This window comes from Somniosus microcephalus, chromosome 14 (genome assembly GCF_052327205.1).
Source record: "Somniosus microcephalus isolate GS21.2 chromosome 14, FLI_Smic_1.0, whole genome shotgun sequence".
NCBI classification, from domain to species: Eukaryota; Metazoa; Chordata; class Chondrichthyes; order Squaliformes; family Somniosidae; genus Somniosus; species Somniosus microcephalus.
This window is the reverse complement of record NC_141000.1, coordinates 119,534,992-119,555,653: the sequence shown is the minus strand read 5'-3', so window position 1 is coordinate 119,555,653 and position 20,662 is coordinate 119,534,992.

Below are 20,662 nucleotides of genomic sequence, written 5' to 3'. Positions count from 1 at the left end.
GTAGCAGAGAGACATAGCTCTTACAAGCTGGAGGCAAGACACATTTCTTACTACACGAGCCAAGATGGAGGATGAACCTTTGAGTCATACCCATAATGCAATGCCACATTACCGTATAAACTGGTGTACCAGGACATTGAATACATGACCCATTACCTTAAATACTGGTGAATGTGAACCCTTAATATTTGGCTCCATCTGGTGGATAACTTAAACATTACATCCCAGATTACTATACAGGCCATTCGGCCCAACCAGTCCATGCTGGCGTTTATGCTCCACTCGAGCCTCCTCCCGTCTTTCCTCATCTAAATCTATCAGCATAACCCTCTATTCCCTTCTCCCTCATATGCTTGTCCAGCCTACCCTTAAATGCATCTATACTATTCGCTTCGACCACTCCCTGTGGTAGCGAGTTCCACATTCTCACCACTCTCTGGGTAAAGAAGTTTCTTCTGAATTTCTTGGTGATTATCTTATATTGGTGGTCTCCAGTTACGCTCTTCCCTACAAGTGGAAACACTCTCTCTGTATCCACTCTATCAAAACCTTTCATAATTTTAAAGACCTCTATTAGGTCACCCCTCAGCCTTCTTTTTTCAAGAGAAAAGAGATCCAGCCTGTTCATCCTTTCGTGATACGTATGCCCTCACATTTCTGGTATCATCCTTGTAAATCTTCTCTGCACCCTCTCCAGTGCCTCTATGTCCTTTTTATAATATGGTGACCAGAACTGTACGCAGTACTCCAAGTGTGATTTAATACCCTTGCTGCCCTGAACAGCTGCTTCCTTTAACTTTTTTAAATTCATTTTTTAAAAATTCATTTATGGGATGTGGGCGTCGCTGGCAAGGTCAGCATTTATTGCCCATCTGAGGGGGGCGGGGAAATCAAAGTGTGATGTCACAGGAAAGCAGGTAAGTGATTGGTTGGTGAGTATTTCTCTCTTTTTTCTAAACTTGGACATTGGTTTAAATTAAGAGCCGGGATTAAAAACTAAACATAGATAATTGATATTTCAAAACTTGAAAACCTAATTAATTAAATAAAATATAATAGAGATGGCAGGGCAGGTGATGTGTTGCAGCTGTTGCATGTGGGAGCTGGTGGACCCCAGTGTGATCCACAGCGACCACATCTGCTGTAAGTTTTGGCGGCTCGAGGAACTTCGGCTCAGAGTTGATGAGCTGGAGTCCGAGCTTTGGGTACTGTGATACATCAGGGAGGGAGAGAGTTACCTGGACACTGTGTTCCAGGAGGCAGTCACACCCCTTAAGTTAAATCATTCAAATTTGGTCCGTGGTCAGGGACAGGAGGGTGTGACTACGAGTGAGGCAGGTATGGGGATCCAGAAGGTAGCATTGGAAGAGCCTCAGCCCTTGCACATGTCCAACAGGTATGAGGTTCTCACTCCCTGTGTGGATGAGAGCAAGGACTGCAGGGAGGATGAGCAAACTGACTACAGCACCGTGGTACAGGGGGCCATTCAAGTTGGGGCAGTAAAAAGAAATGTAGTAGTGGTCGGGGACAGTATAGTGAGGGGGATAGATATTGTTCTCTGCAGCTGAAAGCATGAGTCCCGAAGGCTGTGTTGCCTGCCTGGTGCCAGGGTTAAGGACATCTCCTCTGGGCTGGAGAGGAACTTGGAGTGGGAAGGGAAAGATCCAGTGGTCATGGTCCACGTAGGTACCAATGACATAGGTAGAACAGAGAAAGAGGTTCTGTTGAGGGAATATGAGCAGCTAGGGGCTAAATTAAAAAGCAGAACCACAAAGGTAATAATCTCTGGAATACTACCTGAGCCACAAGCAAATTTACATAGGGTAAATAAGATCAGAGAGATGAACGTGTGGCTCAAAGACTGGTGTGGGAGAAATGGGTTTCGATTCATGGGGTATTGGCACCAGTACTGGGGTAAGAGGATGCTGTTCCATTGGGACGGGCTTCACTTGAACCATACTGGGACCAGTGTCCTGGTGAATCGAATAACTAGGGCTGTAGAGAGGGCTTTAAACTAAATAGTGGGGGGGGGCGGGGTTCAGGTGAGTGGGAATTTAAAAAGTCAAAGAGAAAGGAGAAGGCAATAGAGCAGGATAGCGATGGGGGTAATGGTAACCAGAGTGTGACAGGAAGGTACAGAACATAAAAAAAATAAGAGTGCATCAGAAAGTGGGGTCAAAGCACGGAGAAATAGTAAAAAGACAAAATTAAAAGCTCTTTATCTGAATGCACGCAGCATTCATAACAAGATAGATGAGTTGACGGCACAAATAGACATAAATGGGTATGATGTGATAGCCATTACAGAGACGTGGTTGCAAGGTGACCAAGGCTGGGAACTGAATATTATGGGGTATTTGACATGTCGGAAGGATAGACAGAAAGAAAAAGGAGGTGCGGTAGCTCTATTAATAAAGGATGAGATCAGTGCAGTAGTGAGAAATGATATTGGCTCAGAAGAGCAAGATGTAGAATCAGTTTGGGTGGAGATAAGAAATAATAAGGGAAAGGAATCACTGGTGGGCAAAGTCTATCGGCCCCCTAACAGTAGCTACACCGTTGGACAGAGTATAAATCAAGAAATAATGGAGGCTTGTAAGAAAGGTACAGCAATAATCATGGGTGATTTTAATCTTCAAATGATTGGACAAATCAAATTGGCCAAGGTAGTCTCGAGGAAGAGTTCATAGAGTGTATCCAGGATGGTTTCCTAGAACAATACGTTATGGAACCAACCAGGGAGCAGGCTATCTTAGATCTTGTAATGTGTAATGAGGCAGGATTAATAAATGATCTCATAGTAAAGGATCCTCTAGGAAAGAGTGATCATAGCATGGTTGAATTTCAAATTCAATTGGAGGGTGAGAAAGTTGGGTCTCAAACCAGTGTCCTGATCTTAAATAAAGGCAATTACAAAGGTATGAAGGCAGAGTTGGCTAAAGTGGACTGGGAAAATAGATTAAAGGGTAAGGCGGTTGATAAGCAATGGCAGGCATTTAAGGAGATATTTCATAGTTCTCAACAAAAATATATTCCAGTGAGAAGGAAAGACTTTAAAAGAAGGGAGAACCACCCGTGGCGAACTGAGGAAGTAAAGGATGGTATCAAATTGAAAACAAAGGCATACAATGTTGCCAAGGTTAGTGGAAGGCCAGAGGATTGGGAAACTTTTAAAAACCAGCAAAGGAAGACTAAAAAAATAATAAAGGGAGAGAAGATGGATTATGAGAGTAAACTAGCAAGAACTATAAAAACAGATAGTAAGAGCTTCTACAGGCATATAAAAAGGAAGAGAGTAGCTAAAGTAAACATTGGTCCCTTAGAGGATGAGACTGGGGAATTAATAATGGGGAACAGGGAAATGGCAGAGACCTTGAACAAATATTTTGTATCAGTCTTCACGGTAGAAGACACTAAAACCATCCCAATAATACATAATCAAGGGGCTATAGGGAGGGGGGAACTTAAAACAATCACTATCACTGAAGAAAAAGTACTCAGTAAAATAATGGAACTAAAGGTGGACAAGTCCCCTGGACCTGATGGCCTGCATCCCAGGGTCTTAAAAGAAGTGACTGCAGAGATAGTGGATGCATTGGTTGCAATCTACCAAAATTCCCTGGATTCTGGAGAGGTCCCAGCGGATTGGAAAACTGCAAATGTAACGCCCCTATTTAAGAAGGGAGGGAGACAGAAAGCAGGAAACTATAGACCAGTTAACCTAACATCTGTCATTGGGAAAATGCTGGAGTCCATTATTAAGGAAGCAGTAGCAGGACACTTAGAAAATCATACTACAGTCAAGCAGAGTCAGCATGGTTTTATGAAAGGGAAATCATGTTTGACAAATTTGCTGGAGTTCTTTGAGGATGTAATGAGTAGGGTGGATAAAGGGGAACCAGTGGATGTGGTGTATTTGGATTACTGCACAAGATAAGAGCTCACGTGGTTGGTGGTAATATATTAGCATGGATAGAGGTTTGGCTAACTAACAGAAAACAGAGATTTGGGATAAATGGGTCATTTTCCGGATGGCAAATGGTAACTAGTGGGGTGCTGCAGGGATCAGTGCTGGGGCCTCAACTTTTTACAATCTATATTAATGACTTGGATGAAGGGACCGAGTGTAATGTAGCCAAATTTGCTGATGATACAAAGATAGGTGGGAAAGCAAGTTGTGAAGAGGACACAAAGAATCTGCAAAGGGACATAGACAGGCTAAGTGAGTGGGCAAACATTTGGCAGATGGAGTATAATGTGGGAAAGTGTGAGGTTATCCACTTTGGTAAGAAAAATATAAAAGCAAATTATTATTTAAATGGAGAGAGATTATAAAATGCTGCAGTACAGAGAGACCTGGGGGCCTTTGTACATGAACCACAAAAAGTTAGCATGCAGGTACAGCAAGTAATCAGGAAGGCAAATGGAATGTTGGCCTTTATTACAAGGGGGTTGGAGTATTAAAGCAGGGAAGTCCTACTACAACTGTACAGGGTATTGGTGAGACCACACCTGGGGTACTGCGTACAGTTTTGGTCTCCTTAGTTAAGGAGGGATATACTTGCATTGGAGGCAGTTCAGAGAAGGTTCACGAGGTTGATTCCTGAGATGAAGGGGTTGACTTATGAAGAAAGGTTGAGCAGGTTGGGCCTATACTCATTGGAGTTTAGAAGAATGAGAGGTGATTTTATTGAAACATATGATACTGAGGGGGTTCGACAAGGTAGATGCAGAGAAGATGTTTCCCCTCATGGGGGAATCTAGAACTAGGGGGCATAGTTTCAGAATAAGTGGTCTCCCATTAAAACTGAGATGAGGAGGAATTTGATCTCTCAGAGGGTCGTAAATCTGTGGAATTCTCTGCCCCAGAGAGCCGTGGAGGCTGGGTCATTGAATATATTTAAGGTGGAGATAGACAGACTTTTGAACAATAAAGGAATGATGGGTTATGGGGAGCGGGCAGGGAAATGGAGCTGAGCCCAAGATCAGATCAACCATGATTTCATTAAATGGTGGAGCAGGTTAGAGGGGCCAAATGGCCTACTCCTGCTCCTATTTCTTATGTTCTTATCCCTAATTGCCCTTGAGAAGGTGGTGGAGAACCGCCTTCTTGAACCGCTGCAGTCCGTGTGGTGAAGCTACTCCCACAGTGCTGTTAGGTAGGGAGTTCCAGGAATTTGACCCAGCGACGATGAAGGATCGGCGATATATTTCTAAGTCAGGATAGTGTATGACTTGGAGGGGAACTTGGAGGTGGTGCTGTTCCCATGCGCCTACTGTCCTTGACTTTCTAGGTGGAAGAAGTTGCAGGTTTGGGAGGTGCTGTGGAAGAAGTCTTGGCGAGTTGCTGCAGTGCATTTTGTAGATGGTACACACTGCAGCCACGATATGCCGGTGGTGGAGGGAGTGGATGTTTAAAGTGGTGGATGGGGTGCCAATCAAGCGGGCTGCTTTGACCTCGATGGTGTCGAACTTCTTGAGTGTTGTTGGAACATAAGAACATAAGAAATAGGAGCAGGAATAGGCCACTTGGCCCCTCGAGCCTGCTCCGCCATTCAATAAGATCATGGCTGATCTAGGGCTCAAAGCCATTTCCCAGCCCGCTCCCCATAACCCTTCACTCCCTTATCTTGCAAAAATTTGTCTATCTCCACTTTAAATGTATTTAATGACCCAGCCTCCACAGCTCTCTGGGGCAGAGAATTCCATAAATTTACGACCCTCTGAGAGAAGAAGTTCCTCCTCATCTCAGTTCTAAAAGGGCGACATTTTATTCTGAGACTGTACCCCCGAGTTCTAGATTTCCCCACGAGGAGAAATATCCTCTCTGCATCTACCCTGTCGAGCCCCCTCAGTATTTTATATGTTTCAATAAGGTCACCTCTCATTCTTCTAAATTCCAATGAGTATAGGCCCAGCCTGCTCAACCTTTCCTCATAAGTCAAACCCCTCATCTCTGGAATTAACCTAGTGAATCGTCTCTGAACTGCCTCCAATGCAAGTATATCCTTCCTTAAATAAGGAGACCAAAACTGTACGCAGTACTCCAGGTGTGGTCTCACCAATACCTTTGCTGGACATTTCACATTGAGAACACGAGCTGTACTCATCCAGGCAAGTGGAGAGTATTCCATCACACTCTTTAGTTGTGCCTTGTAGATGGTGGAAAGACTTTGGGGTGTCAGGAGGTGAGACACCCGCCGCAGAATACCTAGCCTCTGACCTGATCTTGTTGCCACGGTATTTATATGGCTGGTCCAGTTAAGTTTCTGGTCAATGGTGACCCCCAGTATGTTGATGGTGGGGGATTCAGTGATGGTAATGCCGTTTAATGTCAAGGGGAGGTGGTTAGACTCTCGCTTGTTGGAGATAGTCATTGCCTATCCAGACACTTCCACTCCTCCCCTTTAATGTGCTCCTGCAGGCCTTTCCAAATTGGTTGCTCTTGTCTAATTTCCTATCGTCGGATTGGTGAGCTGCTTACAGGAAGCGTGTTTTCTCTTTGGCAGCTCCCCGAACCCACTGAAACGAGGCACGACCGCGAAAGTGGCACGGGTGCCACTCCACCTCCATTGGCGGGTGTAGAGCTTGACCTGCCCACTGTTCGACATGCACTCGCACCCGAGATCCCACGGTGTGACAGAAATACTCTCTCTACAAAAGGCCTTTATAGTGGAGAGAAAGAATTCTCCAAAAGGAAAAGGACGGATATTAAAGATGAAGAAAGAGCGACTCATTCATTAATTCATTTCACTGAACTGAGATTAAAAACACATAGAGAGGGAAAAAAGTTCTTCTTAACAGTTAATTGTGTACAAAAGCGTATGCCCGACTCTTCATATTTAATTTGCTGATTAAGTGCTTCAACCATAATCATTTCAATGGTAAATTAAATATGAAAAGATATGATTTTGAATGTTCTCAATGTGAAATTGGAAGTTGCAGTAATGTAGCCTGAAGACCATTAAGAAGACCCTGAAGAGCTCTTGAGAATTTGTTATCATCTTTCCCTACAACAGGGAAATCAAAATGCCTCTTGGTGCAGCTTCTGTTGTGAAATCTTAATGTAGTAATTAAACACATGGTTGCAACTATTTAGAAGCGGCAATCTTTTCTTCTCATTCTTATTTGAAAAATATCAACATTTTATTTTTCTTATATATTTGCAGTGCAGCGGGTCCACAGGAAAAGAGGGTTTACTTGACCTTCCATTCAAACATGAGATCAACCAGTATTCTCTCAATAATTCGGGGCACAATCATAGCAATTTACGGCACAGAAGGAGGCCGTTCGGCCCATAGTGACTGTGCCGGCCGAGAAGAGAGCGCTCTAGCCTACTCCCACTTTCCAGCTCTTGGCCCGTAGCCCGGTAGGTTACAGCACTTCAAGTGCATATCCAAGTAAATGCGATGAGGGTTTCTGCCTCTACCACTCTTTCAGGCAGTGTCAGCTGTGGCTCAGTTGGTAGCAGCTGGTAGCCCACTCACCTCTGAGTCAGAAGGGGGAGTCTGGAGCAGCGGAGTCCACGACTTTCCTTGTGGGATCTGGAAAGGCACTCCTGGTCCTCCTGGCTCCAAAATGGAAATTTCTTTGATTTATCTCGATGGCTTTTTCGTTCTTCCCACCACGGTGGCTGTTGCTCGCCCTCTCACCTCTGAGTCAGAAGGTCGTGGGTTCAAGTGCCACTCCAGAGACTCATGCACACAACCTTGGCTGATGCTCCAGTGCAGCGCTGAGGGAATGCTGCACTATCAACGTCGCCTTACTGAAGGGATTTTTACTAGTCCTAGCCCCTTTAGGGCTACCCCAGACCAGGCGTATTTCTCAGACGTTCATTTTCAACTAAAGTTTGAGGTAGCCAAATCCTAAAGGTGCTTAATTAAGTCTAAAGGTCCGGGCTATCTCTCCCTAAAGGAAAGGAACAACCCGAGAATGTTACCATCCTCCAGTTTAGCTAGAGTGTAATGTCCCGGCTATTATGAGGGTCCGGAAAACTCCTTCAGAATTCTGCAACTCTTCACCAAAGAGTATACAGAGGTTGGAGAAGTAACAGATTTTTAAGCAAAGAGGTAGTTTTTAAGGAGTTCCTTTATTTCACCATTATCATTAATTTCCTCTGCTACTTTGAGAAGAGAAATGGGTCTTCAGCCAAAGACTCAATTGAAGAATGGACTGGGACGTATAATCTGTGGCGATATGGCACAATGGGGGTAACTTTCACTTTTGGCGTGTGTAAGATTATAAAATGAATTCAACTTTATGAATATTCCTTTTTTACTTGTAAAAATCGCCCTTACCGCTGACGAGACATTACTGTTCAGTTTTTTTTGTGATATTGGTTGAGGGATATATATTGGTCAGGACATCAGGGAGAACTCCCTCCACTATTCTTTGAAATAGTGCCATGGGGTCTTTTACGACCACCTGAGAGGGCAGACAGAACCTCGGCTTAACGTCTTATCTGAAAGACGGCACCCCCAACAGTGCAGCACTCCCTCAGCACTGCACTGGAGTGTCAGCCTAGATTTTTGTGCACGAGTCTCTGGAGTGGGACTCGAACCCACAACCCTCTGACTCCGAGGCGAGGGTGCCGCCCACTGAGCCGCAGTGGTGGGAAGAACGAAGGAGCCAACCACATAAGTCCAAAAAAATTCCACTGTGAAGCCAGGAGGATCAGGAGTGCCTCTCTGGGCCGCACCAGGAAAGTGGTGGCCTCCCTTGCTCCGGACTGCCCCCCAAACCCCTTCCCATCAGCAAGACCCTCCCGAAACCCTTCGCCCCGCCACTTTCCTGAAATCTGTCACACCTCACTTAGCCGCCCAATCTTCCCCTGCCAGCCGCACTTTGCCATCTTATCAACCCATTCTGGGCAGGAATTGGGCCAGTGGCATCTAACTGAGACCCAGCAGTTACAATCACCGTAGCCTCCTGCTGCCTCTGTCTTACTTTTTTCTTGAATTATTTCCTTCTTTCTCTCTCCTCTTTTCTCTCTTTATTTCTATTTTTCCGTCTTTCTCTTTCCTTCTTTCTCTCTCTGGCAGCTCTATTGTCTGAGGAGATGTTTAATTACTTCTGTGCCAAAGACCTGAAGTACAAAACATTGAGCTGCTGATATATAACTAGGCAATGAATATTTTACATCCGTTTTTATGTGCTACAGAGAGCATAAATATACGCAACTTCAGATTTATTTGGTAAGTGACAGAAAATAATGACAAACATAAACAAACAACAGACCATCGCTGGAATCCTCAGCTGGATGGCTGTATCCCGGGCACAAGAGGGGAGAAATATTTTGATAACACGAGCGAGAGAGTTGCTTTGATCATTCGCTGTAACAAAATAGTAAACCCAATTGTAAAGAATTCATTTATGATCTCGCTTCGTGCAGCGTATAGGAAACTGGGCCCCCCTCTCTTCCATCAGAACATAAGAAATAGGAGCAGGAGCAGTCCATTTGGCCCCTCGAGCCTGCTCTGCCATTCAATAAGATCATGGCTGATCTTCGACCTCAACTCCACTTTCCCGCCCGATCCCCATATCACTTGATTCCCTTAGTGTCCAAACATCTATCGATCTCTTCCTTGAATATACTCAACGACTGAGCAGAGAATTCCAAAGATTGACAACCCTCTGAGTGAAGAAATTTCTCCTCGTCCCGGTCCGAAATGGCCGACCCCATGACCCCTAGTTCTAGACACTCCAGCCAGGGGAAACAACCTCTCAGCATCTACCCTGTCAATCCCCCTCAGAATCTTATATGTTTCAATGAGATCACCTCTCATTCTTCTAAACTACATTACAATCAGTGACTACACTTCATTGGCTGTGAAGTGCTTTGGGACGTCCTGAGGTCATGAAAGGTGCTCTTTAAATGCAAGTCTTTCTTTCTCTCTCTCATAAGAAAGCAACTCAAAATGTGCCAATACCTTTCAGGCACGATCATCATTTCGAAGGGAATTAAATTTTTCATTGCTCTTTTACGAACGTTAATCATCTCCTCTTAAATGTTCAGTGCCAATTTTACAACAGCCTGCAGAGTAAATAAACATCACACGGAGATGGTGCAATCCTATTCTGTACTTTATGGCCTTTCATTTTGTCTTTTTTTTTATGGACCTTCGGTCCACAGGCAGCACACCAGAATTTAGAAACTGGGGACATGTAAATAAAACTATTTACATCAGGACCTTAGGATGACTTTGGCGACAGTGACCATCATTCGGTGAGATTTAAGGTGGTCATGGAAAAAGACAAAGACGGCCCGGAAATAAGGGTTCTAAATTGGGGGAAGGCCGATTTTAATATGATAAGGCAGGATCTGGCCAAAGTGGACTGGGAGCAGCTGCTTATAGGAAAATCCACATCAAAACAGTGGGAGACTTTCAGAAGGGAAATAGAGAGAGTACAACGCCAACATGTTCCTGTAAAGGTCAAGGGTGGGACCAACAAGCAAAGGGAACCTTGGATGACAAGGGATATACAAAAATGCATTAGAAATAAAAGGGGGGCTTTTGGCAGTTACAAAAGACTAAAGACGGAAGAAGCCCTAGAGGAGTATAAAAAGTGCAGGGGCATACTTAAAAAAGAAATTAGGAGGGCAAGGAGGGGCCATGAAATAACACTGGCGAGCAAAATAAAGGAAAATCCTAAGATGTTTTATAAGTATATTAAGGGCAAGAGGATAACCAGGGAAAGGGTAGGGCCCATTAGGGACCAAAGTGGCAATCTGTGTGTAGAGCCAGAGGATGTAGGCGGGGTTTTAAATGAATTTTTTGCATCTGTGTTCACGATGGAGAAAGACGATGCAGACATAGAAATCGGGCAAGGGGACTGTGACATACTTGAACATATTAGCATCGAGAGGGAGGAGGTGCTAGCGGTTTTAGCAGGCCAAAAAGTGGATAAATCCCCAGGCCCGGACGAGATGTATCCCAGGCTGCTGTGGGAGGCAAAGGAGGAGATTGCAGGGGCTCTGACACAAATTTTCAGAACCTCTCTGGCCACAGGGGATGTACCAGAGGACTGGAGAACAACTAATGTAGTACCATTATTCAAGAAGGGTAGCAGGGATAAACCAGGGAATTACAGGCCAGTGAGTCTAACATCTGTGGTGGGGAAATTATTGGAAAAAATTCTGAGGGACAAAATTAATCTCCACTTGGAGAGGCAAGGATTAATCGGGGATAGTCAGCATGGCTTTGTCAAGGGTAAATCATGTCTGACAAATCTGATTGAATTTTTCGAGGGGGTGACTACGGGGGTGGATGAGGGAAATGCTGTGGATGTGGTTTACATGGACTTCAGTAAAGCTTTTGACAAAGTCCCGCATAGGAGACTGGTCAAGAAGGTAAGAGCCCATGGGATCCAGGGTGCCTTGGCGCGTTGGATCCTAAACTGGCTGAGTGGCAGGAGGCAGAGGGTGATGGTCGAAGGTTGCTTTTGTGACTGGAAGCCTGTGTCCAGTGGGGTACCTCAGGGATCGGTGCTGGGTCCCTTGTTGTTTGCGATCTACATAAATGATTTGGATGAGAATGTAAAAGGTATGATCAGTAAGTTCGCAGATGACACGAAAATTGGTGGGGTGGTAAATTGCGAGGAGGAAAGCCTCAGGCTACAGGACGATATAAACGGGTTGGTCAGATGGGCGGAAAAGTGGCAAATGGAATTTAACCCTGAAAAGTGCGAGGTGATGCATTTTGGACGGACAAATAAGGCAAGGGAATACACAATGAGTGGTAGGACCCTAGGAAGTACAGAGGGTCAGAGGGACCTTGGTGTACATGTACATAGATCCCTGAAGGCAGCGGAGCAGGTAGATAAGGTGGTTAAAAAGGCATATGGGATACTTGCCTTCATTAGCCGAGGCATAGAATATAAGAGCAGGGAGGTTATGATGGAGCTGTACAAAACGCTGGTGAGGCCACAGCTGGAGTACTGTGTGCAGTTCTGGTCGCCTCACTATAGGAAGGATGTGATTGCTTTGGAGAGGGTGCAGAGAAGATTCACCAGGATGTTACCTGGGATGGAGCGCCTCAGCTATGAAGAGAGGCTGGACAGGCTGGGGTTGTTTTCCTTGGAGCAGAGAAGGCTGAGGGGGGACCTGATTGAGGTGTACAAAATGATGAGGGGCATAGATAGGGTAGATAAAGAGGAACTTTTCCCCTTAGTGGGGGGGTCAATAACAAGGGGGCATAGATTCAGGGTAAGGGGCAGGAGATTTAGAGGGGATTTGAGGAGGAACTTCTTCACCCAGAGGGTGGTTGGAATGTGGAATTCAATGCCTGAAAGGGTGGTAGAGGCAGGAACCCTCACAACATTCAAGAAGCATTTGGATGAGCACTTGAAATGCCATTGCATACAAGGCTATGGACCAAATGCTGGAAAATGGGATTAGACTGGACAGGGATGGATGGGCGGCGCAGACACGATGGGCCGAAGGGCCTCTTTCTGTGCTGTAAAACTCTATGACTCTATGACTATGACTTAATTTGTGCACTATCAGGGTGGTGAGAGCATTAGGCATTGGGCATTTAAATACCTTCACTCCCACCAGCAGGAGCCAAATGCTAACAGACTCTGATAATTACAATCATTAACTATGCTTCTATCATTAGGAATTGCAATAACAGGCCATCACTAGCAAGGGATAACTAAGACCAGGCTCCCTCCATAGTTCCATTTGCAAGAGGACTATCCAGTGTGAGACTGATGCATGCACTCAGACCAGTGAATTCCCAGGCCTAGATTCTCGACCTGTACTGAGTTAGCTGCCCTCAGCTGAGCTGGCAGCAGCGATCCTACAATTGGTCTCAGCGAGTGTCCCCAGGGCTAGGGAGGGGGAAATGAGCCAGGGCGCCCATTCCCATTCTTGTTTTCAAACCCCTCCATGGTCTCGCCCCTCTCCATCTCTGTAACCTCCTGCGGCCCCACAAACAACGTTCCCTTTTAGCTGCACGGCTGCGCAGCGCTCTGCAGCTCCCGCGCAGCCGGCTCACCAGCTCTTAAATGGGAAAAACCACGCTTGCGTGGTATTTTTAATGGGCCACACAGCCCCACAAAGGGGCCGCACACCCAAAAAAAAATTAAAGGGAACGTTGCCTACAACCCTCCGTGATCACTGCGCCCCTCCAATACTGGCCTCTTGTTCATCCCCGATTTTCATCGCTCCACCATTGGCGGCCGTGCCTTCAGCTCGCTAGGCCCTAAGCTCTGGAATTCCCTCCCTAAATCTCTCCTCTCTCTCCTCCTTTAAGACGCTCCTTAAGGACTACCTCTTTGACCAAGGTTTTGCTTATGTATCCTAATATCTCCTTATGTGACTTAGCATCAAATGTTGCTGATAACGCTCCTGTGAAGCGAAAGGCGCTCTATAAATGCAAGTCTTTCTTTCTTTACAGGGCAGACAGGATGCTGCTTTGTTGAGGGTACCATCCTTCAGGTGAGATGTTATGTGGAGGCCCTGTATGCCTGTTCCAGTGGCTCAGGTAGAAGAACTATTTGAAGAGCAGTTCATCTACTTAGGATTACATAGGATTACATAGGATATACAGCACAGAGACGGGCCATTCGGCCCAAACAGTCCATACCGCCGTGTGCTCTAGCCCCTATTCCTCCCCCAACCGACACCACCAACAAGACAAATTTGCTGGTTACTCATCTCACTGTTGTTTTGAGACCTTGTCAAGTGGTAAAGTGGCTGCCTTGTTTGTCTATGTGACAAAAATCATTGCCTTGAGAAGTTGCTGAGAGACACAAGTCTTCTTTCCTTTTTTTTTAAAAGTAATGTAGAAATATAATAGAAATATAGGCAGTTGGAAGAGTTTTCAATAAATATAACCTAATTACCTGTACTTCATAAAGCTAGATGGTTCTGATTAGTTCTATCCAAGAGTGATGTCTTCATATCTTTTGCTCATAATCAGCAATTGAGAATTGCAGCTATCAATTGTTGTATGCCACAGCATTATTTTAAGTGAGATAAATAAGTTAACTTGTAGTTGGAGGAAGATCTGACAAGAGCATTGAAGGTGCTTTGGAACACATGCAAATGTGGAAGCCCCTGGCTACTCTCTGATGCCTTAAATGCTTTTCCTCTTTGATTTGATGAGCACAGATGTCGAATCAATCAACAAATGAGGCACCTACAAAGCTCAGGGCGTCCCAAAGCACTTTGGGTTCCGCCCAGACCACTCGGCTCCCGACCTCATTACAACCTTGGTCCAAACTTAGACAAAGAGCTGAATTCCAGAGGTGAGGTGAGAGTGACTGCCCTTGACATCAAGGCCGCATTTGACTGAGTGTGGCATCAAGACGCCCGAGTAAAACTGAAGTCACTGGGAATCGGGGGACAACTCTCCACTGGCTAGAGTCGTACCTAGCACAAAAGGAAGATGGTTGTGGTTGTTGGAGGTCAATCATCTCAGCCCCAGGACATTGTTTCAGGAGTTCCTCAGGCCAGTGTCCTAGGCTCAGCCAGCTTCAGCTGCTTCATCAATGACCTTCCCTCCATCATAAGGTCAGAAGTAAGGATGCTCGCTGATGATTGCACAGTGTTCAGTTCCATTCGCATCACCTCAGATAATCAAGCAGTCCATGCCCGCATGTAGCAAGATGACATTCAGGCTTGGGCTGATAAGTAGCAAGTAACATTCGTGCCACACAAGTGCCAGGCAATGACTATCTCCAACAAGAGAGGTCTAACCATCGGCACTTGACATTCAACGGCATTACCTTTGCCATTATCAACACCTGGGTGTAACCATTGACCAGAGACTTAACTGGACCAGCCACATAAATACTGTGGCAACAAGAGCAGGTCAGAGGCTGGGTATTCTGTGGTGAGTGTCTCACCTCCTGACTCCCCAAAGCTTTTCAAGCATCTACAAGGCACAAGTCAGGAGTGTGATGGAATACTCTCCACTTGTCTGGATGAGTGCAGCTCCAACAACACTCAAGAAACTCGACACCATCCAGGACAAAGCAGCCCGCTTGATTTGCACCCCATCCACCACCATAAACATTCACTCCCTCCACCACTGGTGCACGGTGCAGTACATCTACAAGATGTACTGCAGCAACTCACCAAGGCTTCTTCGGCAGCACCTCCCAAACCCGTGACCTCTACCACCTAGAAGGACAAGGGCAGCAGATGCATGGGAACACCATCACCTCCAGGTTCCCCTCTAAGTCACACACCATCCTGACTTGGAAATATATCATCGTTCCTTCATTGTCGCTGGGTCAAAATCCTGGAACTCCCTCCCTAACAGCACTGTGGGAGTACCTTCACTACACGGACTGCAGCGGTTCAAGAAGGTGGCTCACCACCACCTTCTCAAGGGCAATTAGGGATGGGCAATAAATGCTGGCCTTGCCAGCAATGTCCACGTCCTACAAATGAATAAAAAAAACTTTAATGCCAATGAAGCACTTTTGCAGTGTAGCCAATGCAAGAAATGTAGCTGCCAATTTGCACACAGCAAGCTCCCACAAACAACAATGTAATGATGACCAGAGAATCTGTATTTGTGATGTTGGTTGAGGGATCAATATTTGCCAGAACCCCGGGGAGAAACCCCCTGCTCTTCTTCGAAATAGTGCCGTGGCATCTTTTACATCCACCTAAGGGAGCAGACGGGGCCTCAGTTTAACATCTCAGCTGAAAGACGGCACCTCCGACAGTGCAGTATTCCCTTAGTACTGCACTGGAGTGTCAATTTAGATTTTATGTTCAAGTCAATAGAAGATTCATAGATACTTACAGCACAGAAGGAGGCCAGTCAACCCGTCGAGCCTGTGCCGGCTCTTTGAAAGAGCAGTCGTGCTTAGTCCCACCTTCCCCGCTTTTTGTCCGTAACCCTGTAAGTTCCTCAACCTCAAGAACCTGTCCAACTCCCTTTTAGAATTATTTATGGAATCAGCTTCCACCACCCTTTCAGGTAGGGCGTTCCAGATCCTGACAACACTCTGGGGGAGAAATTCGGTACCTTAGCACCTCCCATTAGTGCCTCCAGGGGGCGCTAACGGGGTGTTACCAGTTTTTTAACTGGGCGCAGCAATAGTATCGACGCCCGCGAGGTTGACGTGGAGGTTTGCGGCAGTGCTAACACCTTGCGCCACGATCCCCTGCGTCCGGAGATCGTGATGTCATTATCGTGCACATCGCCCCGGACCGAAACTTTGGTTCCGCCCCCTGCAGCATCGCCGGGCGCCCACTGGACAGGCTTAACAAGGTCAATCAAGGGAAAATAGCGTGGGTTGGCCACAAGTCGATGGAGGCGGGACTAAAACCCAACAAGTGGGAGTCCCGCCTCCAAAAGCTCCCCATTGACAAAATCCAGCCCTATGGTTCTCCTGGTGTCCTGCGCAACATTCCTCCCTCGACCAACACTATCGGAAAGAGATTCAACTCCTTGCTATTTGCGAGACATTGCTTGTAGAAAACAGCTGGTTCATGAGCCAAATATCAAAGTCACTACACTCCAAAAATAAAGGACTGGTCAGGTGGACAGAAAAGTGGCAAATAGAATTCAATCCGAAGAAGTGTGAGGTACTGCATTTGTGGAGGGCTAACAAGGGAAGGGAATACACAATAAATGGTTGGATACTGAGAAGTGCAGAAGATTAGAGGGACCTTGGAGTGCATGTCCACAAATTTCTGAAGGTAGCAGGACAGGTAGATAAGTTGGTTAGGAAAGCATATGGGATACTTTCCTTTATTAGCCGAGGCATAGAATATAAGAACAGGGAAGTTATGCTAGAACCATATGAAACACTAGTTAGGCCACAGCTAGAGTATTGCGTACAGTTCGGGTCACCGCATTACAGAAAAGATGTTAATGTTCTAGAGAGGGTATCGAGGAGATTTACGAGAATGTTGCCAGGACTGGAAAATATTAGCTATGAGGAAAGATTGGACAGGCTGGGGTTGTTTTCTTTGGAACAGAGGAGCCTGAGGGGAGACTTAATTGAGGTGTATAAAATTATGAGGGGCCTAGATAGGGTGGACAGGAAGGACCTAATTCCCTTAGCAGAGAGGTCAATAACCAGGGGGCATAGATTTAAAGTAATTGGTAGAAGGATTAGAGGGGAGTTGAGGAGAAATTTTTTCACCCAGAGGGTGGTGGAGGTCTGGAACTCTCTGCCTGAAAGGATGGTAGAGGCAGAAACCCTCATCACATTTATAAATTACTTGGATATGCACTTGAAGTGCCGTAACCTACAGGGCTATGGACCAAGAGCTGGAAAGTGGGATTAGGCTGGAGAGCTCTTTATCGGCCGGCACAGACACGATGGGCCGAATGGCCTCCTTCTGTGCTGTAAATTTCTATGATTATATTTCTAAATCATTGAAATCTTTTTGACAGATTTCACCAAAACAATGAGACTTGATATAGTCCTGAATTTCCTCAGAGCTTGGGGAAGAGTTTTGGAGTAAAGGGGGAGGGCAAGAACATTGGAACATAGGAATTAGGAATAAAAATAGGCCATTCGGCCCCTCAAGTCTGCTCCGCCATTCAATAAGATCATGGCTGATCTTTGACGTCAACTCCACTTTCTTGCCCGATCCCCATAATCCTTGATTCCCCTAGAGTCCAAAAATCTATCTCAGCCTTGAATATACTCAATGACTCAGCATTCACAGCCCTTTGAGGTAGAAAATTCCAAAGATTGACAACCCTCTGAGTGAAGAAATTCCTCCTCATCTCGGTCTTAAATGGCCGACCCCTTATCCTGAGACTATGCCCCCTAGTTCTAGACTCTCCAGCCAGGGGAAACAACCTCTCAGCATCTACCCTGTCAATCCCCCTCAGAATCTTATATGTTTCAATGAGATCACCTCTCATTCTTCTACACTCCAGAGAGTATAGGCCCAATCTACACAAACTCTCCTCATAGGACAGCCCTCTCATCACAGGAATCAATCTAGTGAACATTTGTTGCACCGCCTCAAAGATATGTATGTAATTCCTCAGATAAGGAGACCAGAACTGTGCCCAGTACTCCAGGTGTGGTCTCACCAAGGCCCTGTACAATTGTAGCAAGACGTCCTTACTCTTATACTCCAATCCCCTTGCAATAAAGGCCAACATGCCATTTGCCTTCCTAATTGCTTGCTGTACCTGCATGCTAACTCTCTGTGTTTCCTGTACGAGGACACCTAAATCTCTCTGAACACCAACATTTAATAGTTTCTCACCATTGAAAAAATATTCTGTTTTTCTATTCTTCCTACCAAAGAGAATAACCTCACATTTCCCCACATTATTACTCCATCTGCCACATTATTGCCCATTCACTTAACCTGCCTGTATCCCTTTGCAGGCTCTTTGTGTCCTCCTCACAGCTTATTTTCCCACCTAGCTTTGTATCGTCAGCAAACTTGGATACATTGCACTCGGTCCCTTCATCTAAGTCATTAATATAGATGTAAATAGCTGAGGCCCCAGCACTGATCCTTGCAGCACCCCACTAGTTACAGCCTGCCAACCAGAAAATGGCCCATTTATCCCTGCTCTCTGTTTTCTGTCCATTAACCAATTCCCTATCCATGCTAATATATTACCCCAACCCCATGAGCCCTTATCTTGCATAGCAACCTTTTATGGGGCACCTTATCGAAAGCCTTTTGTAAATCCAAATATATTATATCCACTGGTTCCCCTTTATCTACTCTACATCCTCAAAAAACTCTAACAAATTTGTCAAACATGATTTCCCTTTCATAAAACCATGTTGACTCTGCCTAATTTTCTAAATGCCCTGTTACCGCTTCCTTAAGAATGGATTTCAGCACCTTCCCGACAACTGATTTCAGGCTAAGTGGCCTGTAGTTCCCTGTTTTCTCGCTCTCTCCTTTCAGAAATACAGAGAAATGATATTGGGTCAAAGGATCAGGATAGTGAAACAGTTTGGGTGGAGATAAGGAATAATAAGGGGAAAAAAACACTAGTGGGCGTAGTCTATAGGCCTCCTAACAGTTGTAACTCTGTTGGACGGAGTATTAATCAGGAAATAGTTGGGGCTTGGAATAAGGGAACATCTATAATTATGGGGGATTTTAACTATCATATTAACTGGACAAATCAAATTGGGCAGGGCAGCCTTGAGGAAGAGTTCATTGAGTGTATTAGGGATGGGTTTCTTGAGCAGTATGTAACTGAACCGACCAGGGGGCAAGCAACCTTAGATCTGGTCCTGTGTAATGAGTCAGGATTAATTAAAAATGCCCTAGTAAAGGATCCCCTTGGAATGAGTGACCATAACATGGTTGAATTCCATATTCAATTAGAGGGTGAGAAGGTTGGATCTCAAACAAGCATACTGAGCTTGAATAAAGGAGACTATGAAGGTATGAGAGCGGAATTGATTAGAGTGGACTGGGAAAATAGATTAAAGGGTAAGACGGTACATGATCAGTGGTGTACATTTAAGGAGTTATTTTACAACTTTCAAAAAATATATATTCCACTGAGGAAAAAAGGGAAAAAGGGTGTAAAAGAAATGACAGCCATCCGTGGCTAAGTAAAGTAATTAAGGATAGTATCCGACTAAAAACAAGGGCATATAAGGTAGCCAAATCTAGTGGGAGGATAGAAGATTGGGAAGTCTTCAAAAGACAGCAAAAAATAACTAAAAGATTGATTAAGAAAGGGAACATAGATTATGAAAGTAAATTAGCAAAAAATATAAAAACAGATAGCAAGAGTTTCTATAGTTATATAAAAAGGAAAAGGGTGGCTAAAGTAAATGTTGGTCCCTTAGAGGATGAGACCGAGAAATTAATGGTGGGAAACATGGAGATGGCAAAAACGCTGAACAAATATTTTGTTTCAGTCTTTACGGTAGAGGACACTAAGAATATCCCAACACTGGACAAACAGGGGGCTCTGGGGGGGAGGAGCTAAATATGATTAAAATCACTAAGGAATTGGTACTCAGTAAAATAATGGGACTCAAGGCGGATAAATCCCCTGGACCTGATGGCTTACATCCTAGGGTCTTGAGGGAAGTGATGGTAGGGATTGTGGATGCATTGGTAATAATTTTCCAAAACTCCCTGGACTCAGCAAAGGTCCCGGCAGATTGGAAATCTGCTTATTTAAAAAGGGTAGTAGGCAGAAGGCTGGAAACTATAGACCAGTTAGCCTAACATCTGTGGTTGGTAAAATTTTGGAGTCCATTATTAAGGAGACAGTAACGGGACATTTGGATAAACATAATTTAATAGGACAAAGTCAGCATGGTTTTATGAAGGGGAAGTCATGTTTGACAAATTTGCTTGAGTTCTTTGAGGACGTAACATACAGGGTGGATAAAGGGGAACCAGTGGACGTAGTGTGTTTAGACTTCCAAAAGGCATTTGACAAGGTGCCACACAAAAGATTATTGCTCAAGATAAAAAGTCACGGGATTGGGGGTAATGTTCTGGCATGGGTGGAGGATTGGTTATCTAACAGAAAGCAGAGAGTTGGGATAAATGGTTCATTCTCAGACTGGCAGTCAGTGACTAGTGGTGTTCCGCAGGGGTCAGTGCTGGGACCCCAACTCTTTACAATCTATATTAACGATTTGGAGGAGGGGACCGAGTGTAACATATCAAAGTTTGCAGATGATACAAAGATGGGAGGGAAAGTAGTGAGTGAGGAGGACATAAAAA